The sequence below is a fragment of the Andrena cerasifolii genome, chromosome 1, assembly GCF_050908995.1.
Source record: "Andrena cerasifolii isolate SP2316 chromosome 1, iyAndCera1_principal, whole genome shotgun sequence".
In the NCBI taxonomy this organism is placed as follows: domain Eukaryota; kingdom Metazoa; phylum Arthropoda; class Insecta; order Hymenoptera; family Andrenidae; genus Andrena; species Andrena cerasifolii.
Window position 1 is genome coordinate 2693462 of NC_135118.1, and position 12986 is coordinate 2706447.

At 35.0% G+C, this 12986-nt stretch overlaps 2 long non-coding RNA genes across 2 annotated transcripts in view; one reads left to right on the top strand and one right to left on the bottom strand.

The window, feature by feature from the left end:
* The window catches only part of LOC143375087 (uncharacterized), a 257399-nt gene that overhangs the window by 134928 nt on the left and 109485 nt on the right, over positions 1-12986 (bottom strand). The window lies entirely within an intron of this gene.
* LOC143378671 (uncharacterized) lies at positions 5665-6500 on the top strand. Its single transcript, XR_013088336.1, has 3 exons — positions 5665-5887; positions 6049-6187; positions 6320-6500. It is a non-coding gene; the product is annotated as an uncharacterized LOC143378671 (long non-coding RNA).

Below are 12986 nucleotides of genomic sequence, written 5' to 3' on the forward strand. Positions count from 1 at the left end.
GCTTCGTAAAAAAAAATTATTTATTTGTTAAAATTATACATATATTATGAAAATTACAGGGGGGCAACAACTGTCATATGAATAATGTTGAATAGCAATAATTGGCCGAGCTGCCGGCAACTATTTTATAACCATGAAAACATTAAAACAGTTATTGGTTAAACCTAACCCAGACCACATATTCATTAGCGGGTTAGGTAAGTACCCCGGAGGGCGCCGCCTCGTGGTCACTTTTTTGAAAAGTGGGATCGGCGTCAAAAATTCATCCAAATCGGTGGGACCTGTATCCCCAAAAGTTATTATCCGATTCGACTGAAACTTTTTTATTTTGAAGAATATACTTCTGGCTAGGGGGGAAACCAGAAAAATTATAAAATTACATTTTTTTTTAAGAAAATAACGACACTTGAAGTTTGTAATCACTTTTTCCCTATAGTTTTCATGCTTTCAACGCCCTAGAAAAGTATAAATTTTCATTTTTTTGTAATTTTCTGGTTTCCTCCCTAGCCAGAAGTATATTCTTCAAAATAAAAAAAGTTTCAGTCGAATCGGATAATAACTTTTGGAGATACAGGTCCCACCGTTTTGAGAACACTGTTTCGAGAAAAACGCGTTTAAAGTTTCACGTGGGCGCCGAGTGCCGGGTGTTGCCCATGCATTTGCCGCTACTCAAATGACTATAACTTCGGGAATTTTACGAATTTCAACAAATCCTTTTAAACACGTATTCCTAAAAGGTCGAACATTCGAAAAATTAAATAAAAAAAAATCGATTTTTAGACCGGAACCTCCCCTTAAGTGGCCCACCATTGTACTCTTTACCCTATCCCCGTAATTTTTTATGTGGAATTTGAAGCTGTATTTAAGAAAGGCCCGGCCAATTGTCCTCACAGACTCATTAACCGGCGTTAATAATGGATTTAAAATTTAAATGCATGCCACTTCGCACTTTCCACTATTACCAAACCGTTCTTTATAAACGATCGTGAAATTCAGCGAATCAACGACCTTGGAACGGTCAATGAGAACAACAGAAATTCCGAAAGTACGAGCACTTGGTCACAATGCAGTCCTCGAATGGAAAGAAAGATGCGCAAGAACTTTCGCTAGCGTTTAACCTTGTCGTGCTGTGACGACATGAATCACTTATTCAAATCGAAACGACGATTCAGTTTCCTCCAGGCGAACAAAAAAAAAACAGGAATGGTAACGACTGAAATTTCACATGAGAAGCATCGAAGCAGACGTCACATGCTTTAATTTCTGTTTTCAATAATTTTTTAAAAGTGTGGGTACATTTAGGGTTTTGGTTGCATTAACGATTCCAAAGTGATTACTGATTCGTTTCTTATATGAAAGTCTATCTAGAAAAAAATGATTTTATTAAAGAGGGTGGAATAGGGGGATAAAACGAAGTTGGCGAAGAAATGTCACATAATGTCACAAACTTAGGAATAATTAAGTAGATAGATGTCTGCAAAGATTTATGCTACTCCCGTTACAAAACAGTAGTAAGGTCTCGAAAGAGCTGCCGTTTTCTTGCACACAAAGGTCAATGCGTTGCAAAATTGACTGTCGAATTTCTTGCACAACGATTGGTGTCATATTTTTTTGTCGAAGTTGGTAAATTGTACGATTCCTTTCGGTTTTCGAATGTGATCGTGTAACTGATTGTTTCGTCGCACGGAACGTAACAGGTAAGTTTGCAGGGCGAAATATCAGGTGATCGAGGAGGTGATTTGAAAAGGAATCATTATTACTTGCGTTTCTATTTTTTATGCAAATTTATCTGCTGAAATTACCTTAGAGCTTCACTCATTTGAAATATCAAAGACAATAGTTTACCGCTGTAAGTATATTTTTTTGACACTATCTTTAAAGTTTATAAGGTCTTTTTCGTTTTGAGTCACCCCCTCAAATGTTGCTGCCTGCCTCTTCAGAGGGAATCCTATTTTTCGGGCTAAAACCATAGCAGAATTTGGGATTTTATTTAAGAAACTGGCGATTAGATTCAGCTGAAATTTGAACCGCATTTTTATGCATTTTTCTTGTAGAAGTTACTGTTTTTTTTAAATTAATTTTTAATAAACACCGAGCTACTTATGTATATGTATAAAGTCAAACGTCGTTTCATTTTTCCATTTCAAATTACCTGGAAGTTAAATATCATGCTCACCAGCGGACGAGGAATTTTAGCGGCGCGATGGTCAATCATGCATAATTCCTATATTTATTATTAGAAATGAATAAAAAAAAACACTGCGACTTCTTGAAAGACCCATAAAATCATGGTCCAAATTTCAGATGATTTGAATCGCTAGTTTCTTAAATAAAAAATCCCCAATTTTGCTATGTTTTTAGCCCAAAAAATAGGATTCCTCTTTTAAAAAGGTAATCATTTTCTAGGGCGAAGGGTGTTCATTTTAACGGTCCACACGATTTTTTAACCATTTCACGAAACGGTAGAATATAGATAGGCGTTAGGACAGTTAAGAAAGTACTAAAGAAATATTGATACTTAAACACAGTTTCTTGACGTCACAACTGCGACGGACCGTAGTACGTACTACGTCTCTCGGGTCTTATTTGACCCAATCATGTTTTCTCTTTTTTTTAGGATTCTGCTAACTTCGAGATAAATATAAGTTGTTGCTAATATCTGTAGCGCAAAAATATCGTCCGACCACGTTGTTCTTAAAGATTTATTTGAATTTAGAATATTTTGGGGAATCGTGGTGAGGTAAATGGCATAACTTATCCTTTAAGGGGACTAGGCAGTCGAAAAATCGATTTTTTTGTATCGCATTTTCCGAAAGTACTGTCTTTTCTCAATAAAATGCCGCTTGGTTGATAGTAAAATTTGCAAAATTGTAGATTTGGGAGCTAAAAACGTCAAGCGGCAACCTTTGCCCAGAAACTTTAAATGCGTTTTTCTCGAATATTTTTTTCTCTTCATTTTAATTTTGCGAATTTTACTATAAATCAAGCATCAATTTTTCGATTGCCCAGTCCCCTTAAGGAGTAGAAGACATCGAACGAAGGAAGTCGCGTGAAAACAAAAGTATCCATGCTTCAAAAGAAAATAAATAATGGAAAATAAATAAATAATAGCTAACCTAATAAATTGAAAGATAGAAAATTCACCCAATTTCTGGTAATTAAGCCCACCTTACTGTATGGCAGGAAAATTTAAGAATATCTTCCTTATGGACGCATGCACCCAAAACAATCCTGATGCCAAATCAATCAGATATTGAATTTTTGCATCAAAAAAATTTAAAATTAAATTCTGATTCCGTTTGTTTTTTCTAACCATTTTTATGTTTCATGTATAAAAGAAATCTTTAATAGATCATCTATAATAAGTTAACTGAATAAAAATAAAAATACTGCGCTATTTTTGAGCAAGATAAAGATGCCATAAGCTCCATAAAGATCAACCGAAATTAGTGGAACTTCTAATATCTTCTATACCTGAAACCACTACAAAAAAATTCACGAACAAGTTGCATCTTCCTATCTCAACAACTCGACATTCAACACGACGGCATCGCGACAAGCTGGAATGTGTGTCAGTGTCTCATCGTACCGATATCGTTCCTTCGTTTTATTTGGGACAGCAGTTGATCGTAGCACATTTTAATTAGCACCGTCATTTCAACAAGCTTCCTTATTATTTACATCGCTCCTCGCCCACGATTATTCTTCACGCGCAACTTCTTCCTTCATCGAAACGTCAGTCGCGGGTCTTACAAAGTGGAACCTTCCAGCAGTTACGTGCACTTAATTCGAATTAATTTTTAAACACTCACTGTTCATTACTTTGCCTCAGTCGCTCAATCTCTGAGCAGTGAGTTTGAGTCCAAGCAGTCAATCTCATAGAAAATTCACACCGATCACTGCACGGAGCACGAAGTGTCTTTCCCCGACAGTCCTCTAGTATTAGCAGAAGATGGAACAGGACATGAATGAAGACTGCCGAGGAGAGACGCGTATCCATCGGTGGCCCCTCTACTTTTCTACTGAACGAAACACCTGCGTTATTTCGTATTCTTATACGGTAGTAAAGCCATCGTACGTGAGTAAGAGTGGCCAAGCCAAAGTTCGCTCCCCAGTGATCAGCATTGTTCTTGCAACGACGCCGATGACCTTAGATAATATCGCGAACGACGCCCTCGTTTGTCCAGAATTTTCGAGGATGTAGCTTCGATGATGCCATCTGAGTAGTTCTTATTCCGCTGCTGCTGGAATGCACAGAATATTTCAGTAACATTTTTTTAATTGCGTTACTGTTAGCCAGGTTCGAGAGGGGGTGCTGAACTATTGACGGGGCTGTGCATTGTAACAGAGGTGGAGATACTTGTGCTAATGGTACGTCGTTTCGGGTTAGGTAGATAGGGGAAAGTGGGGCAAAACCGGGAACGCGGGTCAGACCGGGTATTGTTTCTCTAACAAGGGAAGATCCCGAACCCGAAAATTCCAAAAATTCTGCAACTTTGTGGATATGTAGAGAATTTTCTCCGGATTACAACGCATTTTTTTTTTGCTGTCCAAAATCACACTAAGGGGGTGAAATTAACCCCTGAAGATTCGGCTATTTTTCGATTTTATTTTCTAACTAGCGATCTGTAAGATATAGAAAAGAAATTTCAAGACAAAAGTTACTTCTTTTAATTAGATCTATCAAATGAAAACTGTAAATTATTCCTGAAAAAAAATCTTAAAAATGGCTTACTTTTCCGGCCAGCATAGTGGTGTTCCCCCTTAAGGTACGTTACAATGGCATCCAAAATTTATTCGATTGTCGAGGAGCATATTTCCGCGACACAACAAAAGTTAAAATTGTTTCATAATTATTTAAACATCCAGTTCAGATTTCACGTGAAACAACGAATTTTAGAAAATATTATTAAAATTTTTGTTTATAACTTTTTTTCTAATTGTTTAAACAATTGATAAAACTTTTACCATTTGATAGATCTAATTAAAAGAAGTAAATTTTGTCTTGAAATTTATTTTCTATACCTTACAGATTGCGAGTTAGAAAATAAAATCGAAAAATAGCCGAATCTTCAGGGGTTAATTTAACCCGGTTGGTGTGATTTTGGGCAGCAAAAAAAATTGCATTGTAATCAGGAGGAAATTCCCCATATATCCACAAAGTTTCGGGTTTTTACCCGGCTCTTTAAAGTGTAAATATTTAATGTTTAGTAAATCACCTCATTTGGGGCAAAACCGGGTAATTGAGTATGGGGTAAAATCGGGTACCCATACTTTCTATGTATGGCGTAAATGTCTTATAGAAGCTGATTTCTAATCTTTAAAAAATTCAATAATAATCTTGATTGTATGTATAGATCGCGGATGGGCTCATGAGATTTGCATAAATATTGAGGGGGGCGACGAGACCTTTATTTGTGATTTTTGTGCACTAGATAAATTAAAATAAATTTATGTACAAATTAATATTTGTAGAAAAACCTTCCTTTATGGTTTCTAAAATAATAGTAATAATGTTTTTATAATTATATAATATTTCATGCGTTTTTTAATTGGTACCCGATATTACCCACACCTATGGGGTAAAACCGGGTAGGGGAAAGTAGGGCAAGACGGGGGGGGCAAGGCGGGGTACCCCCTGTATCTCGTGATACATACGCACTAATTAAAACTGTGCATACGCGTTAGATGCGTCGCTATCGGCGCCGTCAGTGAGCAGCGAATCAATGAAACATGTGGACGCGTGACGAAGTTAGATCAGAATTTATAATTTATTGGGACTTCCTCACTTTTTCCTTATTTTTAGCACCCGTGACAGTGATATAATAATATAGAAGATCTCCGGTATATGTATGTGTTTCTGAGGCAGAATTTAGCTGGCTATAAGGTACGTATATTATTTTATACTTTTGTAAATAATATTTCGGGCAGTGTTCATATGATTGTAGTGAGACGAGAAGGGGCATGATGGGGTAATGAAAATGAGAGTTACCCCATCATGCCCCTCACAAACCTAGAAATAAAAATCAAAGTTTCTCATTGTTCCAGGATGGTTAGAAACTACAGACGGAAGACGGACCGAGAAAAATGATACTTCTTTTCTATTAATTAGTCCAAAAGAACTGATTCCCTTGTGGAAAGGTGGATAAGCTGCCAAATATATGGCAAATAGGCCCATTTCTCCTGTGTTGATGTAGGAGATGAGGACGACGAAGCCATACATGTGTGCCTCCTCTGTCAACCCAACAAATAATTACTTTATAAATATATATATATATATATACATATACACTTTATTTATATTGTTTTTTTAAGCAAGATGGGGAGAAACGACTTTTTCTGATTTTTTTATTTATTCCATTTAAACCTGTAAAACTCACAATTAATTCACAGTTAAACTGAAAGACTTATTACCAAAGAATGGTTCAGACATAAAATTGATTAGTTGATTATGAAAATCTGTGTTTTATTCATCATCAAACCTTAACTACCCCGTCTTGCCCCACCTTCCCCTACTTGCATACTAGGGCGGAGCGATAATATATAGGCGAAAATTTAAATTTGAAGTTTGAGTGGGCCTGGGTGCGGGATAGTTGTCTTTTGATTAACCAAACACAACTGTAAACAAATTTTGGAAAAATATTCATGTCTACAGGTTCCCTTTTCTTCTAAAAATGATCACATAATCATATAATCATACAATCATTTTTAGGAGAAAAAGGAACCTGCAGACCTGAATATTTTTACAAATTTTTTTTACAGTTGCGGTTGGTTAATCAACCGAAAATTCAAATTTAAATTTTCCGCTCCGCCCTATTGCATACTTCCGAGAAAACTTGTTTTCCTGTGAGCCAAATAGTTTTTTTTTTCAAATAAGAACTCTCATTTTCTGATTCTGCAAGGTCCAATTAAGATTTCTAGCTGTGTCCAAAGTTTATTTTGCCGTCTGACTTTATGCTAGCAGGAAAAATACATTAGGCACCCGATTATACCCCATTTTCCCATAGTAGTTGATAAGATATTTAATCCCACTGCGGACCCCGGATCTTTTTTTTACCTATTCGCGTTTTTTTATCTTTCTCACCCCGCGGTGGTCCTTGGATCATTTTTTTACTCACTCGCGTTTTCATTTCTTTGACAATTTTTCTATTATTTTGCTTCTCCATCCTAATGGATATGTTAAATGTATAACTAAATTCGACGTCGCAGGAGGGGTAGGTGCTACGTATAACAGTTATTTCCTTGTGATACAACTCAAGGATCGATATAATTTTGACGATTTTTCGAGTGTATTTTCAACAGAATCGAACCAAATTTTATGCTACACTAAATAAGGTAAAATAAATATATTGATGTAACAAATCAATTATTATTAGGAGAATTTAGAGCAGTGCTATTTCGAGCTGAAAAAATATGAATATGAATAAAATTATTAATTCTTCACTTAAATAAATTTAAGATTTTTGGAATTCTAAAACTGTAGATCAGTGTTTCCCAATCTTTTTGGCCTCGCGATCTCCTTTTATAATATTCAAATAACCTGCACCCCCCCCCCTCCCGCCGCCTAATAAGGTATTGTAAATTTAATAAGGTAAAGAAAACACATTAAAAATAGGTATTTCAGAATATAATTCTAACTTAATAATATTACAAAAAATCCATAAAACCGAGGCGTATAAAATTCATCGAGAATTATTATCCATTAACATTAGCCACGAACAACAAACTAGTTATCGTTTTCAGTAGTTGTATATTAATTAACAAAAATTTGTCCCCTTTTATTATAGGCAAAGTATTTCAATGACGCCATGTATGCAACGATACGTAAGTACAACTCATACTACTGCAAATATTTATTGCAACAATCGAATATTTAACACCTCGTCACTTATACCTCACCCAATATTACTATTAGTAAAATATAATATTATTGCATGATTATTAACTATGTATTATTCAGTACTCGCCACGTTGGTCACTCCAATTTCGATACCAACCACTTTACCCTCCATAGTGTCTATTTATTTTCCTTTATTTGTATATTCTTCGTCTCTCATGTATATCGGTGAGTATAATAAAAACATAATAATAATAATATGCTATGTATATTCTAAATAAAAAACACGAAAATTTTGGGCACTTTGCACATTTATAGGTGATGCAACAAATATTTCCAGTGGTTTATACATATGCATATAAAGAACTTGTTGGAGAAGAAAGTTATGCGAAATATAGAGTAGAAGTATGTGGTTCTCTTCATTTCGCGAGGATGTAGAACAGATATTTTGAAAAGTGACGGCCATCGGAATCTTCCTTAAAAATGTATTAACGAAATCTGTTACGTGCGAAGCCTGATCTTTCACAATTTCGTGTAGCAGGAACTCTTTGGTATCCAGTTGAACTAGACCTGCAATCTGGTTTAAAAGCTCTGTAATAGCGACTACATTTTCACGCAACAGAATTATTGTCGCATGATTAACTCGTTTTCTGTAAGGCCGAACCTGTGTCTTTTCCACTCTTTCAAACAGCGTTACGTTTGTGTTAAAATACACGAAGGACTTTTGATAAACCGAGGACGACATAGTGCTTGCTTAATTCTCAGCAAGTTACCCAATACTTTTAAAGAAATCTGGTGTATGGGGGAGGGAGCAAATTTCTTGCATAAGAGATGAAATTATTCCACAAAATGGGAAGATAACTGTATTTCGATATATTGGTATTATTTCCCTTCTTTTAATGCAATTTGCTATTTTATTATTTACATAATTCGTGATAGGAGTTGTGGTGAAGAGGATGAATTTTTCGTTTGAAGTTTTAATTTCATGTGTTTCGTTAACTCAGTTGCGTGTGATTTTTTTAAAGAAATTTTTGAAGGTAAGAAAATATTTTATGTGGTGTAAAACGAGTGAAAGGATTGTAGTTACAACATTGTTAATCGAATAGCAAGTGGATTATTTTATTGTAATCATTTTTACTGATAATGTACAATTTTAGTTTAATGGAAATAATAATCGCACTGCGATCAACTTATTAGCTCGTTTATTTGAACAAACGCCGAAATGAATTTCTGTCGACATTTAAATATTTATTAATGCAACGAATGATTTTTTCACCAGGATAAATGCGTACCTAGCAATAAACAAAAGATTAATTCATTCGCTGTGTATGTCTCTAATATGAATATATTTTTTACGATAGATATTTCAACTCTCTGGAACTTTTGATCTGTGTGTGCAATATTTTAAAAAATATTTCGAGTTAAAAACATTTCGAGAGCTATCTTCTTTTTCCCTTCCCCGCCATCCTAAATAAATCAAAAATGTATTTTTACGAATTTAAAAAAGAATTCCTAACCATATTAGCGAGCTTAAAAGTTAAAGAAATATATTTTGAAAATTTAACATATAATGGTGATATTTAAATTTATATATTTACATTTATATTTCATTACATTAGTTATATTCGATAATTTGTTAAATTTATTGTTCACAGTGTCTGTTTCCTGCTGTCGAGGTACAATCTACTAATTGTTTTACTTAATTATACGTCAGATGGAGCACAATGATACCTTTTCTCAGTTTCTATTTTTCTTAATGAACGAATGAATGCATTTGGAAAAATTTCTAATGTTCCATGCACTTCCATATAATTCCCATGTACATTGAAAATTTCACCACCACTGAGCTACCCCTAAATATAGATCAATCCTGTTCGACTTTATTTTTCATAAAAAAGAACAAATTGGAATGGCAAGAAGATCATATTTCCATAGTCGAAGAATAAGCTCCACCTTAATCCACATGTACGGTAGTTTCTTTAAAAAATGGTGACTATCTGGAGTTAATAAAATACTTGTTACACACGTCACAGGCGTAGACAAATTTTACTTAATTAATAGACCACCAACAAAACCAACGAACATCTCATTCTATCTACTAATCATAATGCAATAATACATAATCATAATCTTAGTTAAAATCGTTATTAAATAAATATCTATTTAATCCACGTGTAACTTAACGAAACTTAAAACTGTAAATGAAATTTTAAATAAAATACATTAAAACGCAGTGGTACAGCAGCTTTAATTTCACTGTCGTGAAGTGTCAGAGGTCTTGTTATGACTTCTTTTATTCGCAAGTCAGTTATCGAAACGAGGTGCAGTAACCCCTTATGTAAATTCAGAGCTAAGCACACTATGATGTGATACATTTTCAACCCACTTTCACAATATTCTCGTATATGCAAAAATGTCCTTCTAGGCACAAGTTGCCACATGTGCTTCGAGGGGACAACGTTCCACATGCAAAAAGAAAAGTAGTATATTTCGTGGGACCATCGCATCTTGTGCCCCTCAAAATTCCGATCGAAATCGCCCGCTTTACGATGTCTCCAAATGTCACAGGTTTATGGTGCCTTTGGATACCTGATTTAAAATGCACAAATCTGTGTAACGGTGCCGTGGGAATATTATATGTTAGTAATTATAAATTAGCAATGAAGAGCGTAATCTTGAAAGCTGGTAGAATAATGATGGTCACTTCATAGAATTTCAGTTTCAGTCGTCTGTAAAATGATTAACGATGCTGGATTTAATATTTCTGTTTCCAACGCCAATATGTCAGAAATTTATTGAATTTTTAAGAAAATTATTTTAAGAATGTCATTGAAATTTTGTAGAGATTAATTTCAGGGATATATAGGGTATCCTGTAAGTACTGAGAAAATTTGAAAAATCAGGATTATGCCACCATATTTTTGATTTGAAGATTTATACGTAAATCGAGAATGTCCAATAATAATAAATTACAATGTAAATATTTGGTTTCGTGTAGAATGTTATTAGGCAGCGTGTTACACACGCATAAAATTAGTACAAACGAAATATCCATTGATGACAACTTTTGCAGTTTGTTTCAAAATGATTGCGAATTCTTTGTTACGCAACAAACCTGTTTAGGCGGATTTGATTATCAGATCGTTAACCTCTTTCAGAAATACATAGGCATAGGACTCTACGTTCGATGAATAACGTGTATCATAATTCCAAATTGTCAAAGAAATTTTTCTTAAAAACAATTAATCATTGTAATAATAATCAATGATGTAATCAATAATATTGATAATAATAATAAATAAAATAATAATTTAATATATAATACCAATTAATATTAAGCAACAAATCTGATTTAAAAAAATGTTGAGTACGCCAGTAATGGAAGACAATTCATATATTTGAACGGATTTAAATATCGGTTACTATTATTATTATTGTTATTATTGCTATTATTGTTACTGTTGTTACTGTTTTTACTGTTGTTATTGTTGTTATTGTTGTTATTGTTGTTAGTGTTGTTATTGTTGTTACTGTTGTTACTGTTGTTATTGTTGTCACTGTTGTTACTGTTGTCACTGTTGTTACTGTTGTCACTGTTGTTACTGTTGTCACTGTTGTTACTGTTGTCACTGTTGTTACTGTTGTCACTGTTGTTACTGTTGTCACTGTTGTTACTGTTGTCACTGTTGTTACTGTTGTTACTGTTGTTACTGTTGTCACTGTTGTTACTGTTGTCACTGTTGTTACTGTTTTTACTGTTGTTACTGTTGTTACTGTTGTTACTGTTGTTACTGTTGTTACTGTTGTTACTGTTGTTATTGTTGTTATTGTTGTTATTGTTGTTATTGTTGTTATTGTTGTTATTGTTGTTATTGTTGTTATCGGCTGTCCCCCAACCCTCGTGCAGGGGAGCGGGGGAATAGATCGACCCGTGTCGATCTACAGGGTGTCCCACCTAAGACTGGACAGCGCGACATCTCCCAAAGTATTGGAAATAAAAAATTAAAAAAAATATGTAATTGAATGGTTCGAGAGGGCCAATTTATTAGCCGAGACGATTTTTTTATTATTATTTTAAAAGATACGATGGTCAAGTTCGGTTTTTCAAATGGAACTATTTTTTTTTAACATTTTGCATCCCTCACAATCGGCTGCTCTCTTGTAGATGGCCTCTTCACAGCAGTACCTCCTCCCCATTGCCCACCTTCTCTCGCACAGAATACGTCAACGCATGTTTTTGTTTTGATATCGAAGCTCGTATTTATACCCCCTTTTTTCCTGTGTCTCTCCACGAGGAGTATTGCCGGTGGATTGTAGGAGCGTAGATGTCTGGATGCCAGTTGTTGAATTCAGGAGACGATAGAAACACTTTATTACAAAGCACACTTGTACTGTAATTAAAGTAAATCGTATTCCGCATCGGGCCTCTTCAAGAGAGCAGCCGTTTGTGAGGGATGCAAATCCGATTGGTTCTGATACAATCTGCTCCCCATGCTTGAAATTTAGTCTAGCCACTTTCAATCCTCCTAACCTAACGAATCCAACTTACATCCCTCCCAAAAGAACCGGCCATCCGAGCGTAGATGCAAGTGCGAAATAAAAGTAACGGTGCGCTTCTCGATACCGCAGATGTACCTACCTAAGTAGAATTTCTGACGGAAAAGAATTGTCCAGCTTTTGGGCCTTGCGAACCCTGTCGTAGACCTTTGGCAGGTAGATATCAGTTTCAACAGGCAAAGCCACCCGTGGCGCCAGTAAGACCGACCCCGGTCCTTGCTATTCCAGAGGGTTTTCTTCCAGTGAAAATCAGTAATTTTGCAAGCGCAATATCTTAAAAACCAGTGGAAATAAAGTGTATACATTAAAGCTTATTCAATCCCCCCCATACACATGACTCGTATGAATGAAGCTAATTCCCTTTAATTCACGAAAAAAGTTGTCACGCAAAGATTGTGAAATCATCTTTGCTAATTCCAATTGTACCTTTAACCCTTTAATTCACGAAAAACATTAAAAACATTCTCACGCAAAGATTGTGAAATCAACTTTGCTAATTCCAATTGTATTCTCGTTCTTCGTTCGAACACTGATTCCTCTGTCACTTTTTATACTTGACACTCCTTTATTGGCCACAAATCAATTCAGTGCT